Genomic DNA, 11,117 nt, shown 5'->3' on the forward strand with positions numbered 1-11,117 from the left:
GGAACAAATTTAAAAAGAATATCTGGGATAGAAAGGGTTAAATAATGATATACCAAGGAGACAGCTGATAGTATGTGTACTGTGTTCACAGACCCAAGACCTTTCACTGTTGAGTCTGAGTCCATAGAGATGCATGAACGGCAGTGAAGTTCCACGTGGCTCTGATATGGAGGCAGTTTTTACGTATAGTTCCTGATCAACCATCATCCTAGAGTGGAGTATGAAAACTTACTAATATTGACACTTATCATCAATCACTTCACATTTATAAAACATTTAATGTGTCAATAAAATATAAATGTATAGTAATACGTTAAGTGTTTTTAACCCATTCAGTACCATGAGCCCCAATTGGGGATTTTGTTTTTACTTCAGTTCATGTTGGCAACACTGGCTGTTTGGTGCCAATCAGCAGCTTGGTAGTGTTTTCTGGTTCTTTGAGGTTATTGCAATGTGTAGTTAGTTAGAGTTGTGTTGAAACGCGAGTTTATATGTGGAGTTTAGTTTATCACTAACAGGTATGTAGCATGATTATTTCATTTACTATTTTCTTATTAATTATTGTATGAGTAGAGTGGTTGTAATTGTTTTACACTGTTGTATCATAGTAATTTATATCTTGGTAAACTATTATCACTGTCGGTATGCTGTATTTTATCATGTTTTACGAATAATTGCCTTATAAACGTCGATACCCATTTGGGGGTCATGGCCTATACTGCATATTTTATCTTATTAATTATTACATTGTCTACGACGATTTCAGGATGGATTCCCGGAGTTTTCTAAGTCTGATTGAAATCCAGTCTGTATTGGAGGATCCCGAATTCATAGAATCTATAGATAATGATTGTGATGTAGATATTGTGCATTGATAAATGTTTTATGGGTTTTTTAGTAAAACGCTCATTAGTAAAAATACTTGGGATTTTGGAACAAATTTTAAAAAAATATCTGGGATGAAAAGGGTTAAATAATGATATACCAAGGAGACAGCTGATAGTATGTGTACTATGTTTACAGACCCAAGACCTTTCACTATTGAGTCTGAGTCCATAGAGATGAATGAACAGCAGTGAAGTTCCACGTGGCCCTGACATGGAGGCAGTTTTTACGTATAGTTCCTGATCAACCACCATCCTACAGTGGAGTATGAAGATAACTTACTAATATTGACACTTATCATCAATCACTTAACATTTATAAAACATTATTTATTGTGTCAATAAAATATTTTTTAACTGTAACTAACAATAAAATATAAATGTATAGTAATTCGTCAAGTGTTTTAAAAGCTTTAGGTAATGTGTTCCGATTTAGAGTTAACAACATAGGCAAGCGGTTTCATAACGGTGGTGAGTTGCCTAAGGAGAGACGTGGCGGAGATACAACAGGTCAAAAATATCATCCAAAAAAAGAAAGCGTTATGAATTTTATAAATCGCCTGAAATGCAGTGAAACTGAAATGGCCGTACTTACCATCAGAACTTAATATCAAAAAGCTCTGCCGTACGTACAATTCTGACACTGCTGAGGAGGATCTGAAAGTTAAAGAGCCTTACTTCAGGTTTATCTTTAATACGTTTTATAACCTACGATTTGGTAGTCCGAGAGTGGATGTCTGCTCTACATGTTTGCAGTTAGCAGAGCAATTGAAATCTTGTATGGATGAAGAACGGAGAGCTTCGTTAATCATAGAGAAGCGTGTTCACAAGTTAAAATCAGAAGCATTCCACAACCTTATTAAGGAAGATAGAATAGATCTATTAATACTGACATTTGACTGCCAAAAAAACCAGCCGGTATTTTCATACTGTTACACTAGCTGATGAGCTACTAAATCAAGGCATCCGTTTAACTGGAACAATAATGAAAAGTCAGTTACCTCAAAACACAGATCATCCTAATGACAAGAACTTTAAAATAAGCCATAATACAGGATCATCAGTAGTAAATGTTCGAGAAGATGGATTGATAGCCGTAACTAAATGGATGGTTAATAATTCAGTATCCATGATTTCTACAAACGAGTCAGTAGAACCATTATGCCATGTGCAGAGTTGGTCAAAAAGTGAAAAGAAGTACGTCTTGGTTACTCAACCAAAGGTTATTAACTCATATAATACAAGTATGGGGGGAGTTGACCAAGCAGATCGCATGATATCCTACTGTCCTTCTCGTGCACGAACAAAGAAGTGGACGGTAAGGACAATGCTACACGTTTTTGATCTCGCACTGAGTTGCAATACCGAGAGATCAAAAAGCAGATCAATATACCAGCGAAAAAATATACCACAATTTAGAAGTTTTCAAGCTAGAACTGGGTATATCTTTGATAGAAGAAAACCGTGTGCCACTTACATAGCAACTGCAGAATGGCGATAATGAAAATGTCAAAAAGTCTGGTGATCGACGATCAAGTGAAGACCCTACATTGCAAGAAAGGACTCAAGGTGCCTTACATCTTCCTGACGTCACTAAATGATGCCAGAAAAGATGTGCAGCTAAAAACTGTAAAAAGAAATCCACCATATTTTGTATTCGATGCGGTGTTCACCTCTGTTTGACAGCAAATAGGAATTGTTTTCTGAACTATCACAAAAAATAAGCTAGCAAATAAGCAGTAAACACTAGTAAAGGACAATACAACATTCAATTGTAGAATATTAGTTGTAAATAAAAGTTAGTGCACCTTCATTTAAAAACCATTGCTAAATTGAGACCTGAGTGCCTTTTTAAAGGACATTTAAAAAAACTAGTAAAACATTCAAAATTATTTTTTTTAGAATTTTTTCTAAAATACTTGAATTATTTTGAATCTATTAATAACTTTTAAACATGAAAAAACTTTAAAAAAAACTTCAGGTCTTAAGGGTCGTTGGCTAAAAAAGGCACTACGGTCTTAATACATTATAATATTTAAAAGGTTTCAGGTCTGTGTTAACACTCTGCCCGAACCACCGGTCTGTGAGACCAAGGGTAAATTTTGTTTTGTTGTGTTGGCAACGTCTGGAAGTTTTGATTGCTCCCCTCTAGAGTACCTTCCTCCCACCTCTCCCCCCACCCAAAATACCGGTTTCCGCTCAGTCGCTGTGTTTCGTTCCAGTGACCTTCACTGTGTTTTGAAAACGTGCCGGTCTCTCATACCGTATAGTTCGGATAACGCCCAAATTGTTTACGGTCTCACAGACCGATGGTTCGTGACACGCCACAACTAGGGTTTATGTTTGTTTGATATTTTAGGTAATTCCTTTCATTCCCTAGTTTATAATTTTAAAAAATGGATCAAGGACAACCAAGTACTAGTAGGGCTGTACAAACCAAATAACCCACACTTTAGTGACCGTATCCGGAACATGCTTCTGCAAGAAAGTGAAAGTGAATGTGATGATGATCTAGAAGATTTCGCTGACTCCGATGATTCAGACGCTGACCGCACCTACATCCCTCCTCAAGAAGATGACTTCAGTGATGATTCATTTAATACAGAGTCTTCGGATGTAGATACACATCCTGAGGACGTCGAAGTTACTGCACAAGTACCTGTAGAAGCTCCAGAATTTTATTATGGCAAGACGTCCAGAAATGGATCCGTTCCAGGCTACAAATGGAGCAGCAACGAACCACAGAGAAATGTCAGGACACCAGCACGTAACATCGTCAGAGGTGGTCTTCCAGGGCTCAAAGGACCTGCTCGTCTCCTCGGAAACCAGCCAAAAAAAACAGAGGTATGGAGTCTTCTTTTTGATGATAACATGATTGCTACAATTGTGCAGAACACAAATGTAAAATTAGAAGAAGTCAGAAGAGGCATAGGCCAAAATACCAACTTATCCAATTATCGAAATACAGATTGCATAGAAATAAATGCGCTTTTAGGGCTGTATATTTTAACCTCAGTATTCAAATCTAATGACGAAGATGTTGTTTCGCTGTTTTCCAAAGACTTTACAGGAAGACCAATTTTTAATGCGACAATGTCTGTCAAAAGGTACGAGATATTGAACAGATGTCTCAGGTTTGATGATGCCCAAACTCGTGCCCAAAGAAAGATTACTGACAATACAGCACCTATCACAGAGCTACTTAACCGTCTGATAGACAATTCTCAAAATGTTTATTGTTTATCAACTAATGTTACTATAGATGAGATGTTAGTCCCATTTCGAGGGAGATGGCGCCATCGTGTTTTCATGCCAAACAAACCAAAGAAGTATGGTGTGAAAATAATGTGCCTTACTGACAGTAAAACATCCTACTTTTATAATGGGTACATTTATTCAGGTAAAGATAGTGATGGTGTTGGTTTGACGGCTGAAGAAAAAAGATTTAGCAAGCCATCACAGTGCGTAATTAGACTCAGTAAGCCTATTCAAGGAAGTAACAGAAATATTACTGCAGATAACTATTTTTCTTCTGTTCAGCTAGTAGATGAGTTAGAAAAAAGACATCTCACATATGTTGGGACTGTCAGAAAGAACAAAAAGGAAATTCCTCCACAGTTCTTACCTAGTAGTGGAAGACCCATTGGATCTTCCCTTTATGGTTTTGATGGTATCAAGACCTTACTATCGTACGTACCTAACAAAAACAAATCAGTGATACTTATCTCTACAATGCACCACTCCATAGAAACAGATGAGGCCACAGGAAAACCCGAAATCATAAGTTTCTACAATCACACTAAATGTGGTGTTGATTTGATTGACATGAAGTGTGCAGTCTACTCATCAAACAGAAGTTTTACCGGATGGTCAACATTGCAAGCATAAATGGTTACATCCTCTTCCTCAGCTACTCTGGCAGTCCACTTATTACTAGATTCCAGTTCACCAAGGAGTTGGGAGAGGATCTCATCAAACCCCATCTACAAAGAAGATTGCAGATTCCGAATCTGAGACGTGACGTCAAAGAAACAATTCAGAAGATACTGGGAAACAACGAGGCCGCAGTACAACCGCAGGTCCCTGATGACAAAATGGAGAAGAGGAAAACATGCGCATCCTGTCCATCGGTAAAACAAAGGAAAACCGCCTACAAGTGTATGAAGTGTTCAAAGCCAGTGTGTCTGGAATGCAGCCGAAAAGTCTGTAAAGACTGTGCTATTGAGTGTGTAAAGTAGGCTGTACTGAAAATTATAGACTGAGACTACACAAATATATTTGTGTCCATATTCTGTTTATACTTATATTATTGATACATACATATCATAACATAATAAATCTCGTAATTTTCTGTATATTTATAATGTACGTACATTATTTTCTCAGTCTAAACTAACATAACTTACTTGTAGGTACTTATAAAATAGAAATTACCATCGACCGGTCTCAGAGACCGGTGGTTCGGATAACGTACGTCAAGGAGATGGTTCGGGCAAAGTGTTAAAGTCAATACAAGTACCTTTTTTAGGCACTCTGGACTCAGGAGGTTAAACTGTAAAAATTAAAAAAAAAAAATTAAATTCTACTGATTTTAAGCCTAGAAAACAGTTATTAGAATCAAATTAAGGTATATCCATTCAGTAAGAATCATATGAAGGTATATCCAAACCGGCCAATCAGATGCTTTGAAATATGATCAGGTGATGACCTCCCCCCCTACTTACTTTGTTTATTTCGTTTGCTACATGTGAATGTTACACTGTGAAGTTCTTGGTAGTATATATTTTAAACGTAATAATATTAAGTTATTATTATAAAGCAATAAAGGAAAATGATGATTCTTTTGGATCAACAGCTTCTGTTGTTTCTTCTAGTAAAGCTAGGAAGAGGATTCGCCAAGAATCAAAGTGGAGAGCTAATATAGCAAAACAGATGAGGTTAGTAGATTTGAGGTTATATTAAGATACTGTAATTTTCCTCATTAGGTTTTTTAACAACTTATATCTTGAATGTTTTATAGTAATACTAAACATACCTTTTATTTCACAGCTTGCCGCATAAGTTGTTAATTTTATGTTAACTTAGTTTATTGTGATGATATAGGCGTACGGTACATAGTTTCACAATTTAAAAAATATATTTAACACACAAGCACTGCCTCCGAAATACAATCCTTTTTATTTTTTGCAGTTTATTAAAACATATTTTCCCCTTTTTAGGTACTCTGCAAAAAGCATGCCGGTGTATCCAACCTGCAAGCACAATACTAAGTCATACCGATGTTGTTCACTTCGCATGGAACAGATCAGGGATTTCCACAAAGCTTTTTACAGGGTTAAAGTAATGTCGGCATAAGACAACTTTATAATGAATCATCGTCAAAATTTCGCAGTTAAAAGGCGACGACAGAAAACTGGGGATAAAGAAACTCGCTCATATTCTACGAAGTATTTCGTGCAAGATTTTGAAATTTTAGACAGCATTCCAGTATGCAAAAAAGCTTTTGTTAGTATTTTGGGAGTTTTTACGATTACGGAGCTATCCAATCAGGTTCCTGAGATTTCAAGGTCAGCCCTATACTCTATCGTAACTGACAAGTTAGGCTACAAAACACTTTGTGCGCGATTGGTGCCGAAGATGTTGTCTGATGACCACAAAGCTCGGCGAATGGCGTCAGCAACCGTCTTTTCTGAACCGTTATGAAGCTGATGGCGAAGATTGTTTGATCAAAATCGAGACAGGAGATGAGACATGGGTTCTGTACGACACCCCAGAAACGAAACAGCAGTCCCAACAATGAATGCTGTTGTTATTATATTTGCTGGATGCTGTGAAGTTTTAATAATTAGAGTATAGTTTGTATTATTTGCATTTTTTAGAGTTAGTGTGCATGGAATAGACACACAACATGGCTGTTGTGGTTCCTGATTTATGCGTGTCACAACACACTGGTATGTTTTGTTTACTTTAACCTAGTTTAGTAAGTTACCTGAAGAAATCAGATTGCAGATCTCAAAACGTAGTGTTACTGATTATGTTGTATCACTGAACGATGGCAAATGTCCGGAAAACCCCTGTTTCCTTGAAAAAATAAGGATAGATACTATTTGAACACACATCGTATTCAATAAGAAAACCTACAGCTTTTTGCTAATGGCATTGTCTGCAGAGTACAGAGCAGGAACAGATTAAGAGACAATGTTTTGGGATTTTAGGGTGATGTAAACAACTGACTGTCTTATATACAAATGACTCCCTGTGATCCTCCCTCAACCACCTTTATTGGGAATTTAATATCAAAATTCTGAGATATTGAGGGGTATTTTTATTAGTTTACTTTTCCAAGCCTAATACACTTATATTGGTTCATTTTCAATATTTGAAAAAGGTTTTTGGTTAATGTAGCATCAAACATGATTTTATACCTAAAGTGGCCAGTTATGTGACCAACAAAGAATAGAATCATTTATATAAATATTTGTTCCACTGTAATGTTGATTTCACTAGAAGTAATGAGTAAACATGTTTCTTACAGGTCAGAAACAAAAGGTCCCTCTTCATCCAATCTAGTCGGTGAAGATTCCAAAGACGTGCAGTGTGAAACATTCGATTCATGTGGCCTGTATGCAATGGCTTACATCGAAGAAGTTGAGGAAGTTGAAAGGTCACAAAAAAAGGTCCCTCTTCATCCAATCTAGTCGGTGAAGATTCCAAAGACGTGCAGTGTGAGAGATTTGAAAATTTCGATTCATGTGGCCTGTATGCAATGCATTACATTGAAGAAGATAAGGAAGTTGAAAGGTCACATTACTAGGCAATTCAACTTTCTATGTAAATGTAGTGAAAATGTATTGAAGCTAGTAACAACAAGAAACACTAATTAATATTGATTTTTAGACCCTGAACTTTTTTTAATATGTCTCTCTAGTATGTTTAGCCCCAGCTGATCTCAGTGCGTCTAGACTAAATTTGTAAACCAGAATATTGAAAAGTTGTTGTTCGCTATTTGCCAAAGAGAAAAAATCTGATCAAACTCTTTTCCAATAATCTAATAATTTTAATTACTAATAAAAGTTCTTTAAGTTGGTAGATTCTATGATAAAATATACACAATCTGGGCTCTGGCTCTGTGTGGTTAAGTAGAAACAGATTTAGAAACAACGTTTTAGGATGTTAGGGTGATGTAAACTATAGACTGTCTTGTATACATATAACATCCTGTCATCCTCCCTCAACAAGCTTTATTGTGATTTTAATATCAAAAGTGTAGGATTTTGAATATGTTTATTAATTTATTTTTTCGAAGACTAATAAAGTTATATTTATTAATTTTTAACATTTTAAAGAAATGTTTCTCCTAAAAAATGAATTAGCACATTTTTATACCCTGCTTATAATAATAAAAATTTAAAGTCAAGTAATCAAAAGTTTTTACTCATAACCCTTATAAGTAATATTCAATTATGTACATATAAATATGCATTAAACGTTATTGGAAGTACAGAAAAAGGCTGATTTGATATGATTTTCTTTCTTTTAGTTTGGAAAAGTTTGTTTAAAAACAGACTTCTGTGAAAATAAGGTATATTTTGATTATTTATTTCAATATCAGTATTGTATTGTTCTTGCTATTGTTTTGTTTAGTAAATAATTATTTTGATTTCATTATAGAAAGATAATTTCCTAACATTCCAAAATTACTTGTGTATATAGTGTTCCATAAAACCCACTAGCCTCCCTCGTAATTAAGAAAGCCATGACAAGATAATCACAGCCATGTTAACATATCTTGTGAGAACCACTGGCCTCTTAAAAAATCCTGGGGAGAATTTAATAAAATTCTGAAAGCCACTTGAAGTGGCTTGTTAGCTTTAGTGGTTAAGGTTTTATTTAGACACGTATTCTTTCAGAAATGGCTCATAATAAATGGTAATGTGATGAAAATAGATTATGTCATGTAAAGCCATATAATTATTTACTTTCCCTCAAAATGTGATTTCACTTGAGCTAAAGAATAAAAAATATTTCTACAGAGTAGAAAGTAATGGACTACCTTTCCATATCTCCACATTATTTTTATAACATGCAATGTAAACTAAATATATTCTTCAGAGAAAAACCTACTTTGTATATCATGAAAATTATACTATTATACTTTTTTAAAGGAGAGTCTGGTCCCCTGTTAAGCCTTATTCTGCTAATTTTTATGGTTAATTATTTAGGTAATTTGTATGTAGTTTAATCAAACATCATAGTACAAATAAGCAACAAGTAGGACATTGATTCACATGACAATGCTATCTTATATCATCATTATATAAGAGGCCAAATACATCGTTACCAATATAGGAGGTTTAAAAACACACACAAACACGGACACCTATGGACTATCCCTCTTTACCTGTCCCAACATTATCTACCAAAACCTGCGCCCTCTTATAACTCACAGACCTTCGATCAAGATACATCATACTATCCAACTGTGTAAGCACACAATGAACATAAAATCAATAAAGCTAAGTTATTGTACATATGGAAAAATAGTCATTGTTTTAGTTGACACTTATTTTCAGTAACCGACAGTTGCTCTCTTTAATCCCAATTACATATACTCTGAAATATGCAGTATACTTTCACATAACATACACCCAGAAACACCTGGGTTACAGTTATGCTGGTTTTTAAGTCAGTGGTAAGACATTAGTTCCAAGTTTAAGAATGAGATAACGTATTTGAACATACTAACATTTCCTGTTACAAGACCTGCTTTAATTTAGAACTCATGAAGTGAAATTTTAACCAACTAAAACTCCCATTAGCATATATGTTGCTATCTCTCCAGAAAATTTAAATTAAAAATAGATAGATAAATAATTTTGGTAAATAGAAAAGAATCTAATTGATAAATTGAAGTGTTGAAATGAAAACCGGGCTAAGTGACAAAAAATCAAAAAGTGAGTTTGAACCTAAAATGTGTGCTATTTACTGAGAAACATTCGATGAAAGGACGGGCTATGTGATATAAAAATCTGGAAATAGTTTTAAAACGATCCGATAGATAGTGCGCGGGCTATGATCAGTGAGCCATGCGATGAAAAGCGGGCTACGTGCAAGACAGCAGACAGTTAAGAACGGGCTATATTTACACAATAGTTTGTTGTGCTCTAGGTTACATGTTTGAGGTTAAACACTGTGTGGTTTGGTAATTGATTTGGTTTTAATTTTATATATTATACGTGGAAGTAATGAATCGTGAAGAGGTTGTACATGTGTCTGAGGAAAATATAACTCAAAGAAAGAGGCGAATTAAAGGTGAAGGTTGCTGGAAAGATGATGCAAAGAAAAGAAGGAGCCGTGGCCAGGCATATACAGGAAATAAAGGAGTAAACAAACCAGCAAAAGTACCACCATCTGCTCAGTTGGTTAGTACAACATTATCAATAGTTGAATCAGTCATTTGAGAAACAACTCATGTCCATTTTTTACCAATAATGAGTTAGGCATGGCGAAATGTAGTTGAAGGCAAGGCGAATCCAGTACTAAGTAAACACCACATCTCCACTAAGTAACCATTGTGATAGCAGATGTTTAAATATTCATTCTTTTGAGAAACACCTCATCTCCTGGAGATGTGTTATTTCTCAAATGAATTAAAATTTGTAGCTGGTGGCAGCAGTGTTCTTGCTAATATTATTCTAGCCTAGAACAGCTGTAAAATAATTACACTGTGTTTAATTTGTCTTTGTATTTGTCATGGTTAATGGTGAATCAACAAGTAAACCAAAGTCACATTCCTTTGTATATGCTTTGTCTACATCTAGTGGAAGAATACAGGTATGTAAACTTGCATTTCTTTCTGTCCATGGCATATCTTCTGAACGTGTGAAGAGGCTATGTAAGTTACTATCCCAAAGCAAGTCACCAAAAGACTTGAGAGGAAAAAATACTCCAGGGAATACTAAACCAGGTCATATTATAAAGGCTATTGCGACCACACAGCCTCTTTTCCCCAGAAAGAAGCTCATTATACCAGTAGATCTTACAAATACTTGAATGTAAAAATTATGTGGCATCTTTTTAAGGAAAAACGTCCAGAACTGAGTGTTGACTACAAGTTCTATTTGAAACTCTTTCATGAGCATTTTGATCTGACTTTTGGGAGGCCTCAGATCGATTCTTGTTGTAAATGTGAGGAATGTGAGGAGGATTATCCGTCAAAATAAAAAGTCCCTC

The sequence above is a fragment of the Homalodisca vitripennis genome, unplaced genomic scaffold (genome assembly GCF_021130785.1).
Source record: "Homalodisca vitripennis isolate AUS2020 unplaced genomic scaffold, UT_GWSS_2.1 ScUCBcl_2600;HRSCAF=7529, whole genome shotgun sequence".
Lineage (NCBI taxonomy): Eukaryota > Metazoa > Arthropoda > Insecta > Hemiptera > Cicadellidae > Homalodisca > Homalodisca vitripennis.